The sequence below is a fragment of the Salvelinus sp. IW2-2015 genome, linkage group LG15, assembly GCF_002910315.2.
Source record: "Salvelinus sp. IW2-2015 linkage group LG15, ASM291031v2, whole genome shotgun sequence".
In the NCBI taxonomy this organism is placed as follows: Eukaryota; Metazoa; Chordata; class Actinopteri; order Salmoniformes; family Salmonidae; genus Salvelinus; species Salvelinus sp. IW2-2015.
The window spans coordinates 14337857-14364619 of record NC_036855.1 but is presented as its reverse complement, the minus strand read 5'-3'; the positions used below and the strand labels follow the sequence as shown (position 1 = coordinate 14364619).

The 26763-nt window shown below is 44.2% G+C and overlaps 1 pseudogene; it reads left to right on the top strand.

Moving 5' to 3' along the window:
* Positions 1-26763, top strand: part of LOC111973906 (voltage-dependent N-type calcium channel subunit alpha-1B-like) — a 139981-nt pseudogene that overhangs the window by 40488 nt on the left and 72730 nt on the right.

The following is a 26763-nucleotide window of genomic DNA, read 5'->3' as shown; positions in this document are numbered from 1 at the left end:
CTTCCTGCTCCTCTCCTCCGTGAGACTATGAAAGTGCAGTCAGATCCTCTAACGATGGGGGTGAAGTTTTAGGCAGAAGTGTCTTGATTATGCAGTCAGACGCCCAGGAGAATGAGGAAATGCTGCTGCTTTTCACCGGCTCAGCCTGAAACTGGCCACAAGGGAGAGGAGCACCACACATTTTAATAAGAGTACTCCTGAAATCTACAGGGAAAGTGGAGATCTGAAGTCATGTGTACTGTGCTGCTGTCCACTTTCTCTGTGTCAGTGCCCCCTCTGCATATCAACGTCCATATGAAATCATTCGCATTCTCCACACTGTCTCTCTGTCCCTGTAGATGCTTAAGATGCCGTAGTTATGTATTCTAAACCAGCCCTGCCGATACTCAATTAACACACGAGTGTCAGACACACAGCACATGACACAGCACAACCCCTGTAGTTTTAGGTAATACAAAACGTAGGACCTCATTTTCAGAGACATTTAGATTTATATCACATGCAAGTTCATCATGAATGCTGGAGAAATTGTACACTCACATGAAATGCTTGGAACTAATAATTCCTGTTTATTTTCAGGAATGTAATGTTTGGAGATGGGACATCATTTGCTATTGAAGATCTTGACTTCCCTCAATCGTTCATAATGTCAATGATATGTTGCGTGTTTATGATGGATGGTTGTACAGATTGTAGTACTGTCAGTCTGATTGTTCATCTCCAGGTCTGTTGTTGTTTGATTGTGAACAGGATGCTGGCTACAGTGGGAGCAGACTTTGACTTGAGAACTCTGCGGGCGGTACGGGTCCTGAGGCCACTGAAACTGGTGTCTGGAATCCCTAGTAAGTACAATGACTCTGGAATCACTCGAAAAAACAACAACAATGTTCTGTTTGGATATGTTTATTGTTCTAAGTTTGTCATCCAAGCATTAAAATATCTAGTTATATATTACCTTTTTGGTTATGTCGTCATATGTAATTTGGATAACAGGAAATGTTAAATAAAGGAACTTAAAGAGCCATTTGGGGTCTCTCCCATGACCAATGTTAATACTATAACATGGGAGGGAGTAAAGTGAAAACGTGTTCTATCTCAGGTCTTCAGGTGGTTCTGAAGTCCATCATGAAAGCCATGGTGCCTCTGCTGCAGATCGGTATGCTGCTCTTCTTCGCTATCCTCATGTTCGCCATCATCGGCCTGGACTTTTACATGGGCAAGTTCCACCGGACCTGTTTCAGGACTGATACAGGTATGCACAATGCACATCGCTATGAAATCTTAGTCACCCGGGTTTTGTGTAACTGCAAGAACTTGCATATTTAGAGTTGACATAAATGATGTATGTGCTGAGGTAAAGCCTACAGTATAGTTCTGGGAGCTAAAACACGTTTTTAGGTCTCATCACGCTAGTGTAGTTCAATGAACCACTTCCTTTACATGTATGCATGCCAGCATGTTTGTCAATGCTTGCAGTGCTGCTGCTCTTGTCTCGCTGCCACGTAGCGAACGGAGCGTTACATTCTAGCCATGACCCAATAAAAGATACACTAACTTTACTAAGACACGTAGCTACTAACCAGCATTTAAAGCAGTTGCATAAACATGTGATTTTGAGTTTTAATTTTCGCTAAGGTTAAGAAGTCCCCTCTCAGGGAAAGGAGGAGGGCCACATCTTGGGTCTGGTATCAGAAATGGCCCTGTTAAGAGATACAATACTAAATGTATGCAGTCACTACTCTGAATAAGAGTGTCTGCTAAGTTACTTAAATGCAAGGTAACGTACATTCCTCTGTGTGTGTACCTGCGCGTGTGTGTGTGTGTGTGTCTCAGGTGAGCAGGCAGCAGAGTTCCCCTGTGGTTTGGAGGCTCCAGCGAGGACCTGTGAGAATGGCACTGTGTGTCAGGAATACTGGATCGGCCCCAACTATGGCATCACCAACTTCGACAACATCCTCTTTGCTATTCTCACCGTCTTCCAGTGCATCACCATGGAGGGATGGGTGGACATCCTCTATAACGTGAGTTCACCCTATACATAACATTTGCCTGTGATATCGCACTGACAAAAATGCAGATTTCAGACTCAAGTATGAGGGATCTCTGAACCACCCCCCCCATAAAAAATGTATATGTTCCTACTAGCCCTGACTTTGCTGAGAACTACTTTATTGAGTGAAAATGTGCTCGCTACGACTGTGATATGCTGTTCTCTTACCCAGCTATCTTAAGATGAATGCACTAATTGTAAGTCGCTCTGGATAAGAGCATCTGCTAAATTACTCAAATGCAAAATGTAAAAAATGGATCACTTTAACATGTTATTCACTATGGCAATACAATGCATCTCAAAGACAATGATCTCAATGCTTTTTTCCCCAGTGGAGCGAAGATTGAATATGTGTTGTGTCATCTGTTGTGAAAAAGGACTGCTGTGAGAGAAGATTTGATCGTGACATGTGAACTGGTTACGTAGTGTATGGGTTGTGGTACGTCTCAGTTCCCAGTGCACCCTGGATACATTATTAGAGAGAGACAGAGACTCCAGTACACTTGGAACCTGCTGGATGGGGAAGGATGAGTCACGGGGCTGATTCATGTTAGAGACAGACTCAAGGTCTCCAACAAATCACAGCCTGTGACATTTGCATAAGAGTCACAATTAGATCATTAAAAAGGAAATGATTGTGTAACAACATGAAATATTGAATGGCTCTATTGGGAAGACAGTGTGCTTATTCTCCACAAAATGTGGAGCAGTGATTTTATAGTAGGCCTGTCTTCGGATTGGGATCGGATTACTCAATAGCTGTTTTGTTTCTGAAAGCCGGAAAGGCGGGGTAGGGGGGATGCTGCCGACTTCTTTGATGTCAAATAATTGTTTCCCTGGATTTCCAGTTGGACTCTTTCTCCCAAGGCTTGTGACACTCTCAACCAACCAGGATAGGCTTACAGTCTTATCCTGGTTGGTTGAGTCGGTGACAGTCGGTGACCATATTACCGCCACACCGGCGGTCACGAGTTATGAAGGCAGTCAAATTCCTCGTCACTGTTTAGTCACAGTATTTAGGCTTCTCCAAGCTCCGATGCTGCTGATGGTCTTTAGTAGCTTACCAAACTTGCTAACTGCCTTGTTCAGCACTCTACTGTCCCTCTAATCACTCTGACATCAATGCAAATGTAATCAAAAATCTAATCAAACACTTCATGAGAGCCCTTGAGCTCATGTTGTGCAACATTTCTATAGGCTATGCAATTGAGCCAGAAAACAGAGTGAGGGCCTCTACTAAAAAGAGGAGGATCCCATCAGCTTTCTATAGGCAAGGCCTACTATATTTATTTCTCAACTTTCCTAATATTAAGCACACTGCATATCTTTACAACAGGAGTATAGTCTACCTGGCTGGCATGAAAATGAACCATGGGAAAGCGTAACATGTATTTTTTCCCCTGCCCCCGTTTCAAGACAGGTGCATGATAAGGGTCCATTATCAATCAAAACAAATTTCACACATACAGTGCATTCGGAAAATATTGAGACCCCTTCCCCTTTTTTAAAACTTATGTAAATGTGATATTTCAGTTTTTTGTTTTCAATACATTTGCTAAAATTTCTAAAACACTATTTTCATTTTGTCATTAAGGGGGATGGTGTGTAGATTGTTGAGAAAAACCCCAATTTCATCCATTTTAGAATAAGGCTGTAACGTAACAAAATGTGTAAAAAGTCAAGGAATACTTTCCGAATGCACTGTATATTATTTAGTATATGTAAAGACAAGATTACATCAAGAATAGTCTGTATTATTAGCCTATCACTTGTGAATTATAGATTATCATTTGTGAATTATGCCCAGCATAAGGAAAGACACAACGCCTTTTAAAAATAACTTTTTCTAATCATAATTGCACACCTCATTTACCCTAGCCCATAGGCTTATATGTTTTGATATGGTTTGTATCACAACTATGAACAAATAACTTCCTAAAATTAAGCATATTAATCACCTTTACAATGGGTGTAGAGCCTATCTGGCTCTGGCATAAGCAGCGCATGAGTTTCAAGTTTGGGGAAGATCATTTTCACCATAAAAATGCACCTTTATAAAAAAGCATTACATGCATAATCACATTTGCAGTCACTTTTGACAATGGTGTTTTCCTGCTAATGAAACATTTGTGCTTATAGCCTACTGCAGTGTGCACATTGCTGCGCTTATAATGTGAAGAAATAGCCTAATAGTTTATCACATTTTAAGCTAAACGTTCTGATCTCTTGCGTCAGCCTCATTGCGATGTTTTTATATTCTTATGCTAGTGGTTGTATTAATTTGGGATCTATTGCATCCCACATCTCTCCCAGACTATGTTTGGAATATTTATTTCTCGCACAGAGTAGAATAGGTCAACATTTGTACTATGGGGGATAATATTGACATAAGCTAGTGCTTTTGCTGTTCGTTAGGCCTACACATCTTGTTGGCTGACGAAAAGTAAATGTGGACAGTTCTTCCAAATCTTCAATATACACCTTGGAATTGGATAAGGACACGCGTGTCAGGACCCGGTGAGAGAAACAGTCACTAATAGTCGGCAGAACCCAGAAGATGAGGCAGACTCAGCAGTACTGGAAATGGTGATTTAATAAAAGGACAAGATCTTCAGGCAAAGAATATAAATCCACCACGTCCAAAAATAAAGCCAAGAGGCACAAAATGGATATCCTCCAAAATACAAAGAAACTCCACAAAGTGGTAAAAACAGCAGGGAAAAACAAACCTCAAAAGACTACTCAAAAATACACAAGCACTAAACCAGAGAACCTCTGGAAAATCCAATAAGAGAAATATATGTTCACAACAAGGCTGGGGCTGGGTGGCTAACATACAAACACTGAGCAAAGAACTGAGGAACACACAGGGTTTAAATACTAACAAGGGAACGACACACAGGTGCAAACAATAATTAAAGCAAGGAAAAAACAAAAGGTACAAAAAAGGTGAAATGGGGACATCTAGTGACCAAAACCTGAACAGTCCTGGCCAAAACCTGACAACGCGCAGTTGCATCCCCAAAGTGTCTGTCTTCACTTGTAGCCTGTGAGAATGGCCCGATCACGTGATGGAGAACGATGTGAGTGAGAGGTGCTTCGGAGAACGGAAAAAGGCATGGATTTTTTTAGGGTGCATTACGGCCACACACAGGTGATGTCACCGGGAAATTCGAAGCATTATCAAGTGCTTGTCAAATTGTGAATGAGAGACTGATAAAGTGTGTACAGCCTGCGCAAATAAACAAAGCAGAGCTCATGCCTTTCAAGAAAATGTTTTCAAATCATCATTAAAGTTGCATCATGCAGCCTTACAATGTATTAAAAATCATCTAAACATATAGCCCAAACTTTGTAGAACAACTAAAGTTACATTAATAACTCTAAAGTAAGCATGTAGGAATACCTATTTCTTTGTTAACTGCTTAACACAGAATAGCCGCGTGTGCGCACTCCCTCAAATCATTTGGAGAAAATATCCTTTCTATTTATTCAGCTTTGTTCAATTGTATTCTTCATACTATAAAACAATGCCACGGAATTATAACCAAATCTTGTCTGTTAAATGAACAAGTGTAGCCCACAGCCATATGGCATAGCCAGATCAGGACCTAACATAAGGACAACTCAGAGTATGTGATTCTGTTCTACTGAAATAGACTACATTTTCTTCTTATCATATTTCTTTAGACCTGTCTAAAATAAATTATGCATTGTGAAGGTGTAGGCTATATTACATGGATTTATTGGACTTTTTAAAATGTAGTCTGCATCAGTGGCTTGTAGGCTATGTGTGGAAGCAAGGAGATGCTAAATGTGTTTATGATAATTAACGGTCAATTACCGTGAGACCGGCAGTTATTTGCTTGACAATCTACGACTGACGAAATTACGTGACCGCCACAGCCCTAGGGACAGTCTACGATTTTGCAATAAGACTTTCTGTGGGTGATTTTAGGATACCTTTGCATTCAGAACTTATTCCTCTCTTAGCAGGATTTTCTACAGCAATTTTAATCAACAGTTGCTGAGCCCCATAGTTGATAGTAAATGATAATTAGCTGAAAGGAGCATGGTGTGTGAATACAGTAGTCTCCACGTTAAAGCATGCACATCCATGCAGCCTGTGTTCTATATGAAGGTGGCTCTTTCAGAAACAGCCAGGATTGCCACCTGTGGCATCTCATTCCCAGCTTCATGCCCGCTCTGCTCCATTCCCACTGCTGCCATGCCTGATGGGGAGCAGCATATGCCAGTCTTCTGGCGCCCGCCGCTTTACCCTGCTTACGTCTCTCTCTTCCCTGACGCTGGCCAACGTGGTGCCAGGCTGCTGCTGTCCCAACGCTGGCAGAGGGAGGAGTCTACCAGCTGAGGAGGATGCTCTCCAGCTCTTCACCTCTCTATTCACAGAAATGGAGGGAGGGAGGGAGGAGGGAGGGAGGGAGGAGAAGAGGCATGCTCAGAATGCTGAGAGGGACAGACTGTCAGAGTTCATGATGGTTGATGAGATATCAAATTTCTCTGTCGGCCAATTCAATAGAAGTGATACCTACTGAAGTTGATCCACTCTGTTGATTCAGTAGCAGTTTTCAATATTCTACACTGCTTGGTTCACTCCCTAATAGTACAGATTAACAACTCTGCCTACAAGTTGAGACTCCTCAGAAGAGGAAGGGGGGGACCATCCTCCTCACTGAATTTCATACAAATTGTCCAATAGAAACTCTCATCTGCAACTGTAGGACTAATGATTACATCCTATACAGTGCCTTGCAAAAGTATTCACCCCTTTGGCGTTTTTCCTATTTTGTTGCATTACAACCTGTAATTTTTTGTAATGGACATACACAAAATTGTCCAAATTGGTGAAGTGAAATGAAAAAAAATACTTGTTTAAAAAAAAATTGGAAAAGTGGTGCGTGCATATGTATTCACCCCCTTTGCTATGAAGCCCCTGAATAAGATCTGGTGCAACCAATTACCTTCAGAAGTCACATAATTAGTTAAATAAAGTCCACCTGTGTGCAATCTAAGTGTCACATGATCTGTCCCATGATCTCAGTATATATACACCTGTTCTGAAAGGCCCCAGAGTCTGCAACACCACTAAGCAAGGGGCACCACCAAGCAAGTAGCACTATGAAGACCAAGGAGCTCTCCAAACAGGTCAGGGACAAAGTTGTGGAGAAGTACGGATCTGGGTTGGGTTATAAAAAAATATCAGAAACTTTTAACATCCCATGGAGCACCATTAAATCCATTATGAAAAAATGGAAAGAATATGGCACCACATCAGAGGGCCACCCACCAAGAGAGGGCCACCCACCAAAACCAGGCAAGGAGGGCATTAATCTGACAGGCAACAAAGAAACCAAAGATAACTCTGAAGGAGCTGCAAAGCTCCACAGCGGACATTGGAGTATCTGTCCATAGGACCACTTTAAGCCGTACACTCCACAGAGTTGGGCTTTACGGAAGAGTGGCCAGAAAAAAATAAGCAAACATGTTTGGTGTTTACCAAAAGTCATGTGGGAGACTCCCCAAACATATGGAAAAAGGTACTCTGGTCAGATGAGACAAAAATTTTGCTTTTTGGCCATCAGGGACGCTAGGTCTGGCGCAAACCCAACACCTCTCATCACCCCGAGAACACCATCCCCACAGTGAAGCATGGCGGTGGTAGCATTATGTTCTGGGGATGTTTTTCATCGGCAGGGACTGGGAAACTGGTCAGAATTGAAGGAATGATGGATGGCACTAAATACAGGGAATTTATTGAGGGAAACCTGTTTCAGTCTTCCAGAGATTTGAGACTGGGACGGAGGTTCACCTAGATGCTAGATGTGCCAAGCTTATAGAGACACACCCCAAGAAACTTGCAGCTGCAATTTCTGCAAAAGGTGGCTCTACAAAGTATTGACTTTGGGGAGGTGAATAGTTATGCACGCTCAAGTTTTATTTCTTGTTATTTCTTGTTTGTTTCACACAAAAAATATATTTTGCATCTTCAAAGTGGTAGGCATGTTGTGTAAATCAAATGACACAAACCCCCCAAAATCCAATTTAATTCCAGGTTATAAGGCAGCAAAATAGGAAAAATGCCAAGGGGGGTGAATACTTTCGCAAGCCACTGTATCAGCCAGATGCAGGCAAGAGTGTGCAAGGCGGTATTGAATGTCACTGTCTGTCCATGTGTCACTGTTTGTGTCTTCAATTTTGTCTCTCAACTTGTGTGCACCTACTGTCACGCCCTGACCTTAGAGAGCCTTTTTATTTCTCTATCTGGTTAGGTCAGGGTGTGTTAGGGTGGGCATTCTAGTTTTTCGATTTTTATGTTGGCCTGGTATGGTTCCCAATCAGAGGCAGCTGTCTATTGTTGTCTCTGATTGGGGATCATATTTAGGCAGCCTTTTCCCACCTGTTGTTTGTGGGATCTTGTTTTTGTGTAGCTGCCTGTGAGCAGCCCAGAACGTCACGTTTTGTTTTTCTTCTGTTTTGTTTGGTGAGTTTATTATTTATTAAACATGTGGAATTCTACGCACGCTGCGCCTTGGTCCAATCACTCAAACGACCGTGACACCTACTTTGTAAACTTTCAATCATGTGCTAGGTTGCAGCAACCTCATGATTGGTATAGGGACAATTCGTGTATCATGTAGTAGCCTAAATCTATTACTGTTACATTGAGCTGGCTGAATGGAATATAAATGACAGTCATCCAATATGCTGTAATAGAAATAAGGCCATGCTCATCATTTTTTTTTGTCCTCCCTCATCTTAAATGGTACTGACCACCACTGCTGCCTACAATATTGTGGGGCATATTTTCCACCTTTCCCCGACAGCATTAGACAGTGTCACAATTAGCATGATTAATAATCCCATTAAATTAGTGTCTGTTAATCCAAAATTAGCCTTTGAGCACAGGAGGACAGGCTAAGATCATCCTATTCATCACAAGGCTGCTCTGTCTTTGCCTGGTCTAACTGACAGCCTGGTAATGTGGCCTTCAGTTCAGGAGGTCTGCTCAAATATGAAGGCTGCTGTTTCTGATTGAGGTGTTAGGGCGGAGAGACAGCTGTCGTTGGCAAGTCTCATTTCCTGTCTGTCTGTCTGTCCACGTTAGGAACCTGTGTTCACCTCATCAGCCTCGTCATCCATCAGCCCTGATAACGGCTTCTACTATGTCTCAGTCTCAGACAGACTAGCAGATGGGACACTCAGATAGCATGGTAGAGTGGGCTCAGATTGGATGTTTCGATCCACAGAAATAAATAGTATTATATTGTATCTCTGTGGTTCAATCTTTCTGATGTCATCTTGGATAGTCAAAAAACATTTTCTCTGTTTTGTTGTTTCAGTTACCCTTTCCGAGAGGGGCCTAATCATATGGATGTTTACTGCTAACATATTTTCAATTTTGTACTTACAATAACTGATTAACAATATTTAAAAATAATAAATAATCTTGGTAACATGTTTTTTTTTTCATCCCAAACACTTATGTAAATAATATATATATATATATATAAACACCAGTCAAAAGTTTGGACACACCTACTCATTCAAGGGTTTTTCTTTATTTTGACTATTTTCTACATTGTAGAATAATAGTGAAGACATCAAAACTATGAAATAACACATATGGAATCATGTAGTAACCAAAAAAGTGTGAAACAAATCAAAATATATTTTAGATTTCAGGTTCTTCAAAGTAGCCACCCTTTGCCTTGATGACAGCTTTGCACACTCTTGGCACACTCAAGTTCTTCCACATCGATCTCGACAAACCATTTCTGTATGGACCTCACTTTGTGCATGGGGACATTGTCATGCTGAAACTGTTGCCAAACTGTTGCCACAAAGTTGGAAGCACAGAATCCTCTAGAATGTCATTGTATGTTGTAGCGTTAAGATTTCCCTTCACTGGAACTAAGGGGCCTAGCCCGAACCATGGAAAATAGCCCCAGACCATTATTCCTCCTCCAACAAAAGGTAGCGTCCGTCGGACTGCCAGATGGTGAAGCGTGAAGCGTGATTCATCACGCCGATGCTTGGCATTGTGCATGGTGATATTAGGCGTGTGTGCAGATGCTCGGCCATGGAAACCCATTTCATGAAGCTCCCGACAAACAGTTTTTGTGCTGACATTGCTTCCAGAGGCAGTTTGGAACTCGGTAGTGAGTGTTGCAACCTCAGACAGACGATTTGTATGCTCTACGAGCTTCAGCATTCGGCGGTCCGGTTCTGTGAGTGTTATACGTAATGACATTTAGGCCTAAATGTGTGCACACAGAGACTTATGCTCATGGAACGAGAGATGCGATTTATGATATCATGAATCTGACACTATCCTATTAAGACATTTTGTTGTTGTAAAAATAAAACGAATTGCTTGTTTTTTTTTTTTTTTGATTACTAACCAAACTTCTAAGAATGATTGACCATCCTTTGGCTTTGTGAGAACGTCCATGGCTCACATGCAATGCAATTGTGGAGCCGTCTGCTAAATCTGTAGAAGTTAGAATGAGATCTGTAAAGGTTCCTTGATGTTTATAAAATATTACATTTGGGAGCAGTAGAACGGTGAGTGGACATTCCCCGTTTCTCTTTACATTGGATCTTTGTCCAGCTTTGGTGAAACGTTTGGATGTGCCTAAAACCCTCCATAGTCTACATTGCTTTAATATTACATGCCCATGGGGAGCAATTACGGTTCATGTAGCTATATTTAGACATAGCCTTTGGATTAGAATTTGATTCAAATTATTCACTGTCTTTTTAAGCCTTATCAGTAGTGAATAGTGCTTAATTCCAGAGCTACAGGACGCCTGATATCTCCAGGAGTGATAAGTATAATTTTTGTCTTTATCTGCTGTTGTCTAGTACTGTCTTTTTGCTAGCGCAGGCCAACTACTTTAAGTGCTGTCTGTCTTCCCAGTAGCCTACTTGGTGTGTGAACTGCTGACTGCTATTAACTTGCAAATGATTGTTGACAGATCAACCAGGATTAAGGGGCAGGGCAATTTGTGACTGTTGTTGTTTTGGTAATCAGTGGCTGTATTGGATGTGGAGTGGTTTCTCCACTCCCAGGCAATCAGCAATTAGTACTGGGAGGTGTGCTCTTCATCTTTTCAAGGCAATTAGCAATTAGTACTAGTACTTAATTCTCCCCTGTTTTGTCAGCGGTGGTCTCATCGCAAAACTAACACGGTTCTGCGGAGTTGTTCTGCGGAGTTGTTCGAGGAAGGAAAGAGAGGAAGTCGCCATACCACTCTCTCACTTCAGTATCTCTTACCTTGTTATTTTCAGATGATCTCATTTTGCTCATTTGTAGCTTTGGGAACTATGTGTGTGTTTTCTATACCTGTTCACTTCTCTCCCTGTAGGCTATACAGATGCTCCCCAACCTTGGCTGCAACCCTTTGAATTTAGTGTACCCTGCGCGCACAACCCATGTGGAATTCCGTGTCTCTGGCAGCGTTTGGAATTGCTGAGCTGCGGTCAAGAACCCCAATTTAATCTCAGTTTATACTGCCCTTCAGCTACTTGACTTTTTGGTCCTGACAGAGACATGGATCACCCCAGAGAACACTGCTACTCCAGCTGCTCTCTCTTCATTTGACTACGTTTTGTCTCATAGTCCGAGAGCATCTGGTCGTCGCAGTGGTGGCACAGGTCTACTCTTTTCTCCCTCTCTCACCTGTCCATCTCCTCATTTGAATTTCATGATGTCACTTGACCACTCAAGCTTAACATTGTTGCCATCTATCGCCCACCACGTGCCCTTAGAGAGTTCCTCAAGGAGCTTGACATCTTGATAAGCTCATTTCCTGATGATGTTTCACCGCTCTTTGTACTTGGTGACTTCAACCTCCTGACGTCTGCCTCCTATTCATTTCTTTCCAACTCTCTCTTTCGCCTCCTTGACTCTTTTGACCTCACCCTGTTCCCAGTCCCCTCCCACTCACAAGGCAGGCAATATGCTTGACCTCATCTTCACTAGAGGCTGCTCGCCTTCTAATCTCACTGCAACCCCCGTCCAGGTCTTTGATCCCTACTTTGTTTCCTTTTTTGATTCACTTTCCTCCAACCCTAGCCACTCAGCCCTTACCCAGATGGTCATGCGCCGTCACAATCTTCTCTCTCTCTTGCCTACTACACTCTCCTCTTCTATCCTATCATCTCTCCCTTCTGCTAAATCCTTCTCCGGTCTCCTGATTCTGCCTCTCTCCTCCCTTTCCGAATCCTATGACTTGCACTGTCTCCTTTCCTCCTGGCGGGCTCGGCCCTCCCCTCTTTCTCCGTGGCCGAGTGACTCATTGCGAGCTTTGCAGGGCAGGGCTGTGGGCAGCTGAGCGAACCTGGAGGAAAACGAAACTTCCGCAGGACCTATCATCCTTCCACCCTCTTCTGTATCCGCTGTAGCCACTTTCTATCACTCTAAATTTCAAGCTTCTGCCTCTAACCCTAAGAATCTCTTCCACCTTCTCCTCCCTCCTTAGTTCTCCACCCCCTCCCTCCTCCCTCTCTGAGGACGACTTTGTCAACCACTTTGAAAAGAAGGTTGACGACATCCGCTCATCATTCTCTTAGCCTATTGGGGCAGCAGGTAGCCTAGTGATTAGAGCATTTGGCCAGTAACACCTAAAGGTTGCTGGATCGAATCCCTGAGCTGACATGGTAAAAATCTTCCGTTCTGGCCCTGAACAAGGCAGTTAACCCACTAGCGTCGTCCGGGTTAGGGAGGGTTTGGCCGGTAGGGATATCCTTGTCTCATCGCGCACAAGCGACTCCTGTGGCGGGCCGGGCGCAGTGCATGCTGACCAGGTCGCTAGGTATACAGTGTTTCCTCCAACACATTGGTGCGGCTGGCTTCCGGGTTGGATGCGCGCAAAGCAGTGTGGCTTGGTTGGGTTGTGTTTCGGAGGACGCATGGCTCTCGACCTTCGTCTCTCCCGAGCCCGTACGGGAGTTGTAGCGATGAGACAAGACAGTAACTACTAACAATTGGATACCACGAAAAAGGGGGGTAAAAAAAAAAATAAGCATGTATGGATATAGAAGGATCATAAATATTTATGCTTTTTTTATGACATTTAGCATACACAAATCTAGCATATTTCCAATAGATAGCAAAATCACACAGCCTACATCACAAGACTACTAAACTGACACTGAATTATCTTTTTCGTGTTCCCTTCTCTCCCTATTAATCCCATCAGTCCTCTGCTCTCCTGGTGATAAATATCCTTCTCTGTGGGCTTATGAGCAGAAAAGATGAGCAGTTTTCTATGTAGTGTTAGGTTCTAATTATCAGAGTAAGAACTTGACGGACACTATGAAAGCTTAAACCAAGTTTATTCTTCCCAAAGGATCGAACAGCTGAACCGACAAAAACATGTTTACTATTGTGGTGGTATATGTACCTCACTTTGGGTGGAGTTTCCTCCTTCTCGCTTAACATTGTATCTTTATTGCTAGGCTGGAAACTAAGTGATACGGGCAATAAATTGTTCCTTTTCCCTTAACGGGACCTGACCTGACCTCAACCCCCTTCCTCACTAATCCATGGCTCTCTCCCCTTACCAATGCCTGCCACGTGATCGTTTTCCCTACACTCAGTACATTCCAAGCTTAATTGCACCCACCCATATACCTTCCTCCTACAGCTATCCATTCACTTCTGGTGTAGCCCCTCGGCTATGGTACCGCTCGTGTCTCTAATATAACTAATGATGAATAATATTTAAAGTTCAGAAATCAAAAGCCATCAGTAGTACCGGTAAATAGAATTAAAAGGTCCCTGATACAATAGCAGTAGCACAGTGCTGTTTTGTCCCTATCAAAGGGCAGTGCAGCAGAGAGAGAGAGTCCTTGCTGTGTTTACAGGCCTGGCTCTCTCAGATGAACACAATTGTTTTCCTCTGTGTACAGTACCTCCAGCCTGATGTAAAGTGATACCATGCTATTGCCTGCTCCCTTCTCCCTAGTGGGGAGACTGGGCCGATGTGTGTGTTAGCTCTAAAATGTCAAGGGTGACAGGGCAGTGTTTTACTGTAGCTTTTCTCTGCAAGACAAAATACATGCTCAACATGTGAAAAATGGGTCTAAAATGTCTTCCATCCATTGTATATTTCCCTGATTTCCCTCCTGTGAGGTCCAGTGCAGTCTAGTCCAGTCTAGCCCAGATAGAGAAAGGTCAGGTAGCGGCTTGGCCCGGGAGAGAGGGACCTAGCACAGCACAGCACTGGGCTCCATGGGACTCAGATATATATATTCCAAACCACCTGTAAAAAGAGGGCTCTCTTCCAGTTCCTCCGATGGAATCCTGGCAACGGATAACACTGTGTTTACAACGCAGGCGGAGGGAGGGAGGAGGCAGAGGGGAGGAGGGGATAGATGCACTCCATCTAGATGCACTCCATCTAGATCTGTCTGTCACCAGATTTGTCCTCTCTCAATCTCCGTTGCCATGTTTTCACAAGAAATGCCAATTCTTTCAACATTTTCAGTTGTCCTGTTTACCCTCACTGATGAGAACAGATCAGATTTTCCTGATGTTTTCCCCGGTTTTAAGCCATTCAATGCATTTGCTGCCACGCTCTGAATGACCACTGTCCTCAATGCTGTGATGTGTTCACCGTTAAAACCACGCTAACTCCCCTGGATTGATGGCTGCTTTTGGGGTGACGGCTTTAGGTGAAGCTCATGAGTTTATGGGTTTCCTGTTGCCTCTATTCCCTCTCTTCTTTAAGCCAAAGTCCACATCTCTGTTCATCTGTCACCAGCTGCTGTTGTGACACATGTATGTGTTTAGCCTCTGTCATGGGGGGGGGGGAACATTTCAAGGAATGATATAATAAGTAGCCTAGACTCTACTAGTATGTGATTATTTAGTAACTTTACGTGTGTTCCTTTAGTTCGCTGGACATATGAACCTGTTGGGAGGGTGTTGGTTGTAAACTGTTGAGTCTGTGTAAATAGAAGTCCAGTCACTATTCTGTGCAGTTGTGTCACCCAGCCTGCTGCTCCTTGTTTTGCTAGTCACATTGCTGTATTGATTAATCACTGGTTAAATGATTAGAAATAGCCCCTCAGGGAGCAGAGATGGATGAAGATGCAACAGAGAGCCCCGCCTGTCTGGGTGGGTTAGCTAGCTACTGCACTGGGGCAGCAGTGACAAAATAATTTGTAGAAGAACGGAATAGTCTCCTCCTGACTCTTTCATAGACTGCAAGCAATGATGGGAAAACAAAATGATAGGAAAACAAACATAGCCAAATATTTTATGTCCATGGTGCTGAAATCTAAAATGACCCCATGCAACAGAGAGGGTGTGTTAGTTAGCTCGTTGGTGCAACAGCAGCCGGTAACAAAAGACAGAGTGAGAAAGACGGCAGGATTGGGAAAGACATGGCTTCACGTGTCTCTGTCCATGGTGCTGAAATGTAAAAGTCACAACTTCCAATGCATGTTTACAATGAAAATTGTCTTTGCTCTGTATGGGCTCTTGAATTCTGTAACAGGGTGTTCCTTGCCCTCGCCTATATTAGAGAGAGACACACACTACTCCGGCTGTATGAAATGGTATTCCCATTCGGTCTATTGCTCTGCTGCTCTCTCTCTGGGGGACCTGATGAGAAAGAATGGAGCTGAGAAGAGGGAAGGCGAGCGTTAGCTGCAGGAGACCAGGGGATAATGGGAAACAAATGCTCCTCTCCTCCAGCCTGCCTGTCAGACCCCGGCTCTGCTCTCTCCAACATAATCCTGTTATCCTGAACACAAGGAGAACTTTGGGTCAATATGCCTCTGCTCCCATCTGTCCATGGGCCAGAACCCACACTCTAATTTAACAGCCCAAATGTACTGCTGCTACCACATCAACAATGGTATATAGATGATAGATATCATCACGAGTGTGGTTCGATGCAGTCTTTGTCGTGGTTGGATTTCTACGATGTAAAATAGGACAGTAGTAAAATGGCTGTCTGTCTGGTGTGCTACAGTACAGTAGCTGGCTGCTCTTTCCCAGACTCGTCATCAGGCGTGCTCAGCATGTTATCCTCTCGTCAGGCATGTCCACATTAACCCAGCACATATTGTCTCTGTGCTCATTCAGTCAGTGGCAGTGCATTGGGGTAGCTGGAAATGGTTCAGTACATACAGTGATGTACAGCCTCATCTGGAGAGGTTTGATTTGATTGGGAAGAAGTGAAACACCTTTATATACCCATAGAAAGGATTTTCTCTTTGTAGTACAGTGTCTTTCCTGCCTGTTTTGCTCCTGTCAATGTAATCCACAGGGGGAGCATGCTTGTCTTACATGCCTGTGGTGGAGTTTAGCATGTGTAAGCATCTCACAGGCAATCCTTCAATGCCTTTCAGCAGGAAGAGAAAGCATGTCCGTGTTTGATCAGGGGAGTGTATACTGTATATCCCATCTCTGGGTAGATATCAATGGGATCTGAACAGGGATCTGTATATTACATGACTGCTGGAGAAATAACGTACCTTACTGCACCTCTTCATTTGTAAAAGCTGCTAAGTAGGCTTCTGATCATTTGATCAGAGCGGTAGCATTATGTTATTCAGAGTTTATTGACTAAACATCTATGCAGTGCCTTTTAGCAGAAAAAACCCACCATCACAGATTATTATCTTCTGCTTACGTCTCAGCTAATTCTCAGCGATGGAATTGCCCTCAGCAGTAGACTTCTTCACATTGAAAATAATAATAATTTTTACTGTGCCGTAAACATGGAGAAAGAAATATATTTTAATGCTGAAATAAGGTTTAATAATTGATGAGGAGCCTCCACAAAGGCTCTCTGCTTTTCTCACAGGGGTCATGAAAACAATATGGGCCCTAGATCTCTTATGTGGAGAAATGACAGAATAAGCATTGTTGCAGTGGGGGTTTGGATGTCACTATGACATACAGATCCAATTCACCACAGGAGGCCACAGAAACCAGCGATGACTTCAGCTCCAGCTTCCTCAGTCCCCAACCCCTCTCCCCTCGCTCCCCCACCTTCCTCTACCCTCCCCCTCGCTCCCCTTACCCTTCTCCCCCCCCTCGCTCCCCCTACCCTTCCCTTCTCCCCTTCGCTCCCCTACCTTCCCTTCTCCCCCCTCGCTCTCCCCTACCTTCCCTTCTCCTCCCTCCTCCCTCGCTCCCCTACCTTCCTTCTCCCCCTCCCTCGCTCCCCCTACCTTCGCCTTCACCCCCTCCCCGCTCCCCTACCTTCCCTTCTCCCCCCCTCGCTCCCCTACCTTCCCTTCTCCCCCTCGCTCTCCTGACCTTCCCATCTCCCCCTCACTCCCTCCTAACCTGCCCTTCTCCCCCCTCGCTCCTACCTTCCCCTTTCATCCTACCCCCGTCCTCCCCCTAACTTCCCTTCTCCCCCCTCGCTCCCCCTAACTTCCCTTCTCCCCCTCGCCCCCCCCTAACCTTGCCCTTCTCACCCCCTCGCTCCCCTACAGCCTTCCCCTATCTCCCCCCACTCGCGTCCCCTACCTTCTCCCCTCCCCCTTGCTTCCCCCTACCCTTCCCTCGTCCCCCTACCTTCCCTACTTCCCCCCCTCGCTCCCCTACCTTCACTTCTCCCCTCCCCCCTGCTCCCCCTACTTTCCCTTCTCAACCCCGCTCGCTCCCCTACCTTCCCCTATCTCCCCCACTCCTCCCCTACCTTCCCTTCTCCCCTCCCCCCTCGCTCCCCCTAACCTTCCCTTCTCCCCCCTCGCTCCCCCTAACCTTCCCCTATCTCCCCCATCGCTCCCCCCTACCTTCACTTCTCCCTCCCCCCTCGCTCCCCCTACCTTCCCTATTCTTCCCCTTCGGCTCTCCCTACCTTTCCCGTCCCGCTCCTACCTTCGCCTTCTCCCTCCCCCCTCGGTCTCCCTCTACCCTTCCCTTCTACCCCCCTCGCTCCCGCCTACCTTCCCCTATTCTCCCCCCTCGCTCCCCCTAACCTTCCTGTCTCCCCTCCCCCCCTTCGCTCCCACTACCCTTCTCTACCTTCCCCCTTTCGCTCCCCCTACCTTCCCTTCTCCCCCCCTTGCTCCCCTAACCTTCCGCTCTCCCCCCTCGCCTCCACCCTATCCTTCCCTATCCCCCCCCTCGCTCCCCCTACTTTCCCTCGCCTTCTTCCCTTCTCCCCTCCCCCTCGCCTCCCCTACCTTCCTCTCCCCCCCTCGCTCTCCTACTACCTTCCCTTCTCCCTTCTCCCTCCCCCCCTCGCCCTCAATCTACCTTTCCTTCTCCTCCCCTCGGCTCCCCTACCTTCCCTTCTCCATTCCTTTCCCTCGAAGCTCATAAAGCTTTTATTGACTGTATTTCCAATGGGACCCATTGATTTCTTCTGAGATAGGTGTGGATTGTGTCCATTACAGCAGTAAAGCTATCATTTCTCCATTAAGCCTCTTGTTCATCCCCACACACAGGCAAACATTGCTTAACTATCTGCTCCTGTTAGAACTTCATCATCATGGAGGTTTTTCACCTAGAAACCAAGACCCACTGACATTAAAACTGCCCTCTTAGCATTAAATCCAATATCTCTCGGGGCTTGCGTTTTGAATGTCATGATCTAGGGATATCAACTAAGAGAGTTTACTGAAAGCCTGCCTTTTTAGAGTAGATAGATTTGGAGAGGAGTGGCTCTCATAAACCTCTTGACAGACAAAAAACTGGATCAACTTCAAATAAAGCTTTTGCTTTTTCCTCTTCTTACATGTTTTTGTATATATTTTTTGTACAGTTGTCGTAATTCAATCAGAAAAACATCTCTACACACCAAAAATGTTGTAATATCTTGGCTCAGTCCCAAGGACGTTCACAGCTTGCAACTCTCCAACATGTAGTGTGTGCGCCAGCCATGCTGGGGAGCATAATGTCTCCCTCAACTTAACCCCCACATCTACGTTTACAACATGTTTATCACGTTGTAGCATAAGCATATAAAAGCTTTAAAAGCGTTGAATAAAATGTACTTGCATTTCATAGTATATACAGTAAACTGGCATATCTGAGGTTGCTACTAATGTGTTTCCCTTGCCAAAATATTGCCCTGCAGAATAGATGCATAGCTAAACATTCATGGTTGAAGGGCGTGGTGGTTTATCCAGTCGATCAGATGCTTTAGAGACAGCTGGGAGTGGGAGGAGGTGGAAGAGGGATGTGTGAAACACCAATTTGTATGTGTTTTCGCTTGCTGATTCAGCAGCCCCAGGTCCCTCGCAATTACAGACGATATACATTGGGCTGCGCTGAAATGGCCTAGGAGAAGATCTGGCCCATCTGTAAAGTGTTACATGCTTCATAAACACCAGCGCTTCTCTCTGTTACTCTTAGCGTCACTGCCATGAATTTGCATCCTGATAGAGTTGGATCTTGGAGAGGGGAAGAGGTGGATGGAGAAAGAAAGGGGGGTCGGGGGTTGTGGTCGCTGGGAATGGGGATGTGATGGAGTAAGCTGGAGAGAGAGAGAGCAAGAGGGAGAGAGAGAGGGGGTGGGCTATCAGCTCTGACAACATGGATGAGACGTAGATCTGAATATCACAGGAAAGTAATTCATTTGTTTCAGCCATCAGCCCTCCAGTTAAAATACACATGGAGGAGTTTTTGTCATTACGTCATCATATTGATAGCAATAGGCATTAAACAAGATCTTGGAATTTTTGTAGCACACCAAAAGAAGACGGTTTTGTTTATTGCTACCATTTTTCATCCCCATTTTTCATCCTCTGTTTAATGTGAAGCTTCCGATAAGCACCGTCTTCAATGTAAATAAGTGTCTACCCTCCTCCTCTCTCTCTGTGCTTCTGCAGGCCAACGATGCCTCAGGCAACACCTGGAACTGGCTCTACTTCATCCCCCTCATCATCATCGGATCCTTCTTCATGCTCAACCTGGTGCTGGGAGTCCTGTCTGGGTAAGAGTCAACATCACACATGTCCATGACCCAGTGACATTAACAGCCCACTATTATGAAACACGCGGTACATTGCTCTTTTACAAGCCATTTCACTTTCCTGCTGGCTCTGTTTAATGTGAAGCTTCTGTCTGACTACATAGGCACGGCTTTAGCCTAATCGAATGGTAGTAGGGTTGCAAAGGGTTTGAAACTTTCCGGGTAAATTTCCAGAATTTTTCTGGAAATTTTCAGTGGGAAGTTAAGCCCTGGAATTTGGGAAATTTGGATTAAATTCATCAAAAAATTTAGCTTATAGCAGTGAACCTTTTTGCACTGGTGACAGTGCTGCGAACATGAAGGCTGCTTGATCTAAAGTGGAGGAGTCCTTCCCTCACATTTCACCCATTGGCTGTACTGCTCATGCATTGAATCTGCTCCACAAGTATATCCTGGCACTGAAAACAATGGATACACTCTACAAGAGAGCCAAGGAAATGGTTAGGTATGTGAAGGGTCATCAAGTTATAGCAGCAGTCTACCTCACCAAGCAAAGTGAGAAGAATAAGAGCACCAAATTGAAGCTGCCCAGCAACACCCGTTGGGGTGGTGTTGTCATCATGTTTGACAGTCTCCTGGAGGGGAAGGAGTCTCTCCAAGAAATGGCCATATTACAGTCTGCCAATATGGACAGCCACATCAAGAGGATCCTCCTGGATGATGTATTTTGGGAGAGAGTGGTAAGCAGCCTGAAACTCCTGAAACCTATAGCAGTAGCCATTGCACAGATTGAGGGAGACAATGCCATCCTGTCTGATGTTCAGACTCTGCAGATGTAAGAGAAGAAATCCGTACTGCCCTGCCCACTTCACTGTTGCTCCAAGCAGAGGAAACTGCAGTTCTGAAATCCTTAAAAAAACGAAGGTAAAAGGTTTATTCTTCTGTCTCCATATGATATGGTAAATATATCCAATGCAAAAAACATCCACATTTAAATGGTATTAATATTAATTTGCATTTATTTTTGTTAATTTCCAAATATTTCCATGAATTCCCATATATTCCCGTTAATTCCCACGGAAAGTTTCCACCTCTGAATATTCCCCAAAATATGCAACCCTAAACGGGAGTATTCATTTCTGTGGTGTACTGTGTTTATATTTTCCCTCTTTTCTCTATTTTCAAGTTCTAGTTACGTTGCCTTGGGAGTGACCTGATCTGACCTGGACTGTTTTCAAACAGACAGTACAGTACAGAACAGTACAGAGCTCATTAGTGTTAGCTGTATTAGACTCCCTCATTAAGATTCACTACATAGCTTAGTAAACCAGGTCAAAGCTGGAGGTAGAATACCTGCTGTCCTGAATAGACAGTATCACAACTGTTGTCTGAATGTAGCACCCTGTTCTAATTACTGTCAAGGGAAATGAGGCAGGGCTTTTATTGCTCGTGTTAAATTGGTTTACAACATTTACTGTCCTTACACTACAGTATGGTAGCCCCTGGATTGAAGGATGTTACTCCCACATGTATCCCTATATCATTCATGTCAAGTGAATCGAGTATAATGCCAATGCTGTGCAATTTGGAATTTAGAATTTTTCCCCCCTGTTAATTGTTTTGAAGCCACGGGCCATGTTGACTATCTCTCTCTCTCTCTCTCTCTCTCTCTCTCTCTCTCTCTTCTCCTCTCCTCTCTCTCTCTCTCTCTCTCTCTCTCTCTCTCTTCTCTCTGCTCTCTCTCTCCTCTCTCGCTCTCTCCTCTCTCTCTCTCTCTCTCTCTCTCTCTCTCTCTCTCTCTCTCTCTCTCTCTCTCTCTCTCTCTCTCTCTCTCTCTCTCTCTCTCTCTCTCTCTCTCTCTCTCTCTCTCTCTCTCTCTCTCTCTCTCTCTCTCTCTCTCTCTCTCTCTCTCTCTCTCTCTCTCTCTCTCTCTCTCTCTCTCTCTCTCCACCATGGCAGAGGTTATGGAAGGCGCTCCTGAGAGTTGGCTGTGTTGGTGTACTAGGTTGTGCTCTAGCTGCTATTGGGACATGAATTTATTACTTCTCGGAAAACAAATCTAATTCTCACTTGCTGTTCCACCAAATGGCTTCAGCTGCCTGTGCCATCAATGTGGCATTATGCTCTTCTTACAGTCTCTCTTTGATTTCAACTTTCTCTCAGATCTTATTTTCCCGTCCTTCTACATTTGACCTTCATTGTCGTTTTTTTCGGGGGGTTGTGTAGAAAACCTCACCCATATAGATTTACAGACGGTAAGGTTGACTGCTGTTTTTAGGTGAGGCTGTTCATTTGTATAAAACATTCTGGTTCTCAGTTACACTAGTGTCTCTGCCCTTGATGATAAGTTAATAATTCTCCTCTCGTCTCGCAGTGTGACATCCATTCATTTAGCCACACTTTTATGCTCAAGGTGAGACTCCCTCAAAGACATTTCTCTTAGGAGAGTATTTGCATAATGCATAATCCTAACAAGTTGCATTGAGCTCCTTAATGTCATGAGACACTGCTTCATTCTGTGACAGTTAATTGTGTTTCCTCATGATGGCCACAGAAATTATAAATGATATACATATTTGAGAAATTACGAGCTGCAAAGTCTGATTGTGGTTGTTGTGTCTGTTACCACCTGTTTTGGTCAGTGTCCATCGTCTGCCTTGAGTGCCTTATACTGTATCCCTCTTTATCTGTTCTCTCTGTGTTCTTTTATCCTACTTCAAACAGTTTAAAGCATTCCCTAGTCTCCTGTTATCCCTGGCCCAACCCTGGCCATGCTCTGGGCCTGCTCTCCTCTCTCTAGTCTCGCTAGACCCTGGGAGAATCTTAATTGCATACTCCTCGCGTCCTCTCTCCTCGCCTCTTTCTCAAAACCCATTGGATGATAAAGCCAGAGGTCCCTCCCCGCTAACCTTCTCCTCCAATGGGTTATAAGAAGAAGGCAAGGAGAGAGGACGCGAGGAGTATGCAATTGAGATTCTTCCTCTGTCAGCTGTGTTTACTGTGCTCAGGAGGGTGAACGGTCACTGATACACTGTGGCACATTCTAAAGGGCACTGTCTGTCCTGGAGGGGGCCAGAGCTGCAGGCTGCAGCCACACACAGGGTTTAGAGGCCACAGCTCCAGGGGCAGCGGTCAGAGGCAGCATGCGGGGGCAGCAAGGCTCATATTTTATCCCATCACCACTCCTAATGCCGCCTGCCCTCCTGCCCTTCATCCTACCCACCACCCCCAGATCACCCCATCAGGTCACTCTGTGAGGGATTTCAGTAGGCCAATGGAAGTGCCACAGACAGCCCAGCTTGAGGCACCACCCTGCCTTTTTATCTCTCTCTCGTTTCTCTCTCTCTCTCCCTTTCTTTTTATCTCCTCCCTCCTTTCCTCTGTGTGGAGTAGAAGGTCAGTTCTTTCAGATCCTTCCCAGCAGGGTCACATCTGTCAGTCAGTCAGGTAGAGGCCCATGCTGTGTCCTGTAGCTTCACCACTACTATCTGTACTGTAATTGAATATACACATACTGTACCACTCAGTCTCAACCTTGACTTCTGACTCATGTTCAGATCTTGTTGTTTATATTGTGTGGCATGTGTAGGCTACAGCTTTCACATTTGAATGGCTCAATTTAAAATGTTCAAGCATAGTACCCCAGCTCCGAGCAGTGTGTGTGTCAGGGTTTCCATTAGCCGATAATAGCCAGCTTTTGGACGATAAAAAATTTGAAAAGCAGATAAATAAAATTGGCACCAGGAAAAGAAGAAAAAATGCCATTGCGAAATAATACTTTTTTGCCTATTCATTGACGGAAATACCAGCCGATGTAAATACATTTGACTGATCATGCTTATCGGTCTATAGGTTAATTTACATAATTCTGTGGAATTAAATTGGCCCGTGTGTACAGTATATTCGTTATGTATCTTATCAAACGCCTACAGCATACAAATACAGAGCCTTTGAGCGTAAAATCTGTCAGACAGCGCAAAAGCTGCTGCTACAGCATATCAAACAGCAAATGCATAGGCAACAGAAAGCAGTCTTCATCAGTGCGTCACACACCGCTTTGCAATGAGCTGGATACAGTATGCATTTAAAAAAAGACATGTATACTTAAAGTGGAACTGACAGCATTTTAGCGACATGAAATCTTATTGAAATCTGTTCATATAGACCCCAGGAAGAATATGACACTTAAAAATAAAAAAATAATCTGACAAGTGAGCACTTATGAGCCATTTTCACGTTTTCATAAATTCTTAGAATGTTTGGGAATTTAGTATACTAAGGCACTTGTGAAAATTCATTAGCAATTTAGAGTGGGAAAGCGGCCGTGCGTTTGGACAATTAATAGACACAGTAAATAAAACATAATAAAAACATCTGTCTCATCCCGGACCAGAGTCTATGCAGACCGCTGTGCCATAGCCAATCAGAGCTACAATAGGCCTTTATGCAAACAAGCCATTTGCACACAGGCCTGCCATCACTCACTTTGAACTGGACTGTGTGTTTACAGGCAGTTGCAACAGTGTGACTTTAGATCATTAGAACACATTTGCCAAAAGTCACAAAATACACCTGAATATTTCTGCAAATATGTAAACACCACTTGGGAGTCCTCTTACATTTGGGAAATGTACAGTCCTATTGATCAAACCTAATCCCTCAGTTATGCAAGATCAACAACGAATGCTAGCCAGAGAAGGATGATCTAACATCTAACGAAGGAACATTAGATAAACCCTCTCAAACATTTTCAGCTAGTTGGCCATTAAAATTGCACTGATAAATGATGGGGAATTGTTACTTACTCGTCCTTTTGCAGCTTGCCTGCCAAAAATGCATGCTTGTCCCAACCAAGCACCCAAAGCTAACTGGCTAAAGTTGTCTAGCTTTCTCTTGGGGAGTTTTCCACCCCCAAGAGGGGGGGGGGTTGAAGTGTACCTATGATAAAAATTACAGACCTCTACATGCTTTGTAAGTAGGAAAACCTGCAAAATCGGCAGTGTATCAAATACTTGTTCTTCCCACTGTACGTCATTGACTGAAACAACTTGAATTGTTGCATGTGGTTGTGTTGTTGTCCTCTGTTGCCCGGTTAGTTACCTAAAATTGTCCCTTTCCTAAATTAGCCATGGATGGAGATACAGATTTGAACTTGTGGTTTTATTAATTCTCTGTACTGGCCAATGTTAATAAAGGTGATTCTGATCCAACCATTAATTAATATATTGTGCCCCTGGCCTGAGAGGATGGAAGTTCAATATAGCTAGATGTAGAAGGCTAATGTAAACTAGCTAACGTTGTCCATGAATGGAAGTTAGGCTAGCGAGCAAGCATTTTAGCCAGCTAGCCTAGGACAACAAAAACTAAAATCGTGTACTGTATGTCAGAGTCAAAGACCATTTTGTCAACATAAAAGAGAGGAGGATGGCATTGACGATTCTCTACAAGTAGAGTGAGACAACTTATTTTTCTACTTACACGAGCGCGCACGAACACACACGCACACAGAAATCAAAACCATGGACAGTCACATCATTTTTAGCTTACGTTGATTGGACTAAATTATTTTTGTTATCTTTTAGTTGTCACTGTATAAGACAAAGCATGGGTGATTTGATGATAATGAAGGAAAAAGGAAACCGCACACTGCTCTTGATAGTATCACCGATATTTAATAAGCTTACGTATCGGCCACACGGCCTTCGTCAGAGTCCGTGCTTCTGATTGAAATGCTTGTAAGTAAGCATTTCACGGTAAAGTCTACACTTGTTGTATTCCGCGCATGTGACAAATAAAGTTTGATTTGATTGATATATCACGGTCGCAAGGCATATGAGCTAACAGGTTATAGAGCAAACAACACAATTATCACAACACATATGTTGTAATATGGCTTTTTTTCCTCTGGCTTCCTCAGTGATTTTACCCACGCACCTCTAGTAGTGAGCAGAACCTGAGAACACACAGGGGTTCTTCCCTATACCAATCAGAGAAGAACTCCACAGCCTACTCCCGCATCTCCCCCGCAACAGAAGTGACTTGCCCATCAGACAAATGTAAACAATGAATTTTCTTGGTTTCCCCACTCTGTTTTTCCAAACCAAAAAATAAAGAGCTGGGAGCATCCATTTCCTCAACATGGAAAATCTAGCTCTTACAGGTGCTCTTTTTGCTTTAATCTGAAAGAAGACCCTAGGTCCCTGCATAATTCAGATTATTTTGCTATTTTGCTCTATTCTCCTCTCCCCCGGTACCCCATCCAGTAGCCTGCCCCATAGCAGAGCTAACCCCAGCCTCTGCCTCCTGCGTACTAGCCAACGGTATCGCCTGATTCCAGAAGGAATGGCTGCCGTTTTATGGGCTCCTAACCAATTGTGCTGTTTTGTGTGTTTTTTCGTGTTGTTTGTAACTTATTTTGTACATAATGTTTCTGCCACCTTCTCTTATGACCGAAAAAAGCTTCTGGATATAAGAACAGCGATTATTCACCTCGAACTGGACAAAGATTTTTTCTTTAACGAGTCAGACGCAAAGGATTTACAGCTGCTACCGGACCAGGCCCAAATCCCTGTCATTCGCATGAATAGGAGACGCCGATACAGGGGACGCAGATCCGGGTGCCTTGTGAGAATTTGTCGGCAAGTGGGTAACCTGCCTCTACCATTCGTCTTATTGGCCAACGTGCAATCATTGGAGAATAAACTGGATGAGCTCTGTTCGAGACTATCCTACCAACGGGACATTAAGAACTGTAATATCTTGTGTTTCACGAGTCGTGGCTGAATGACGACATAGATA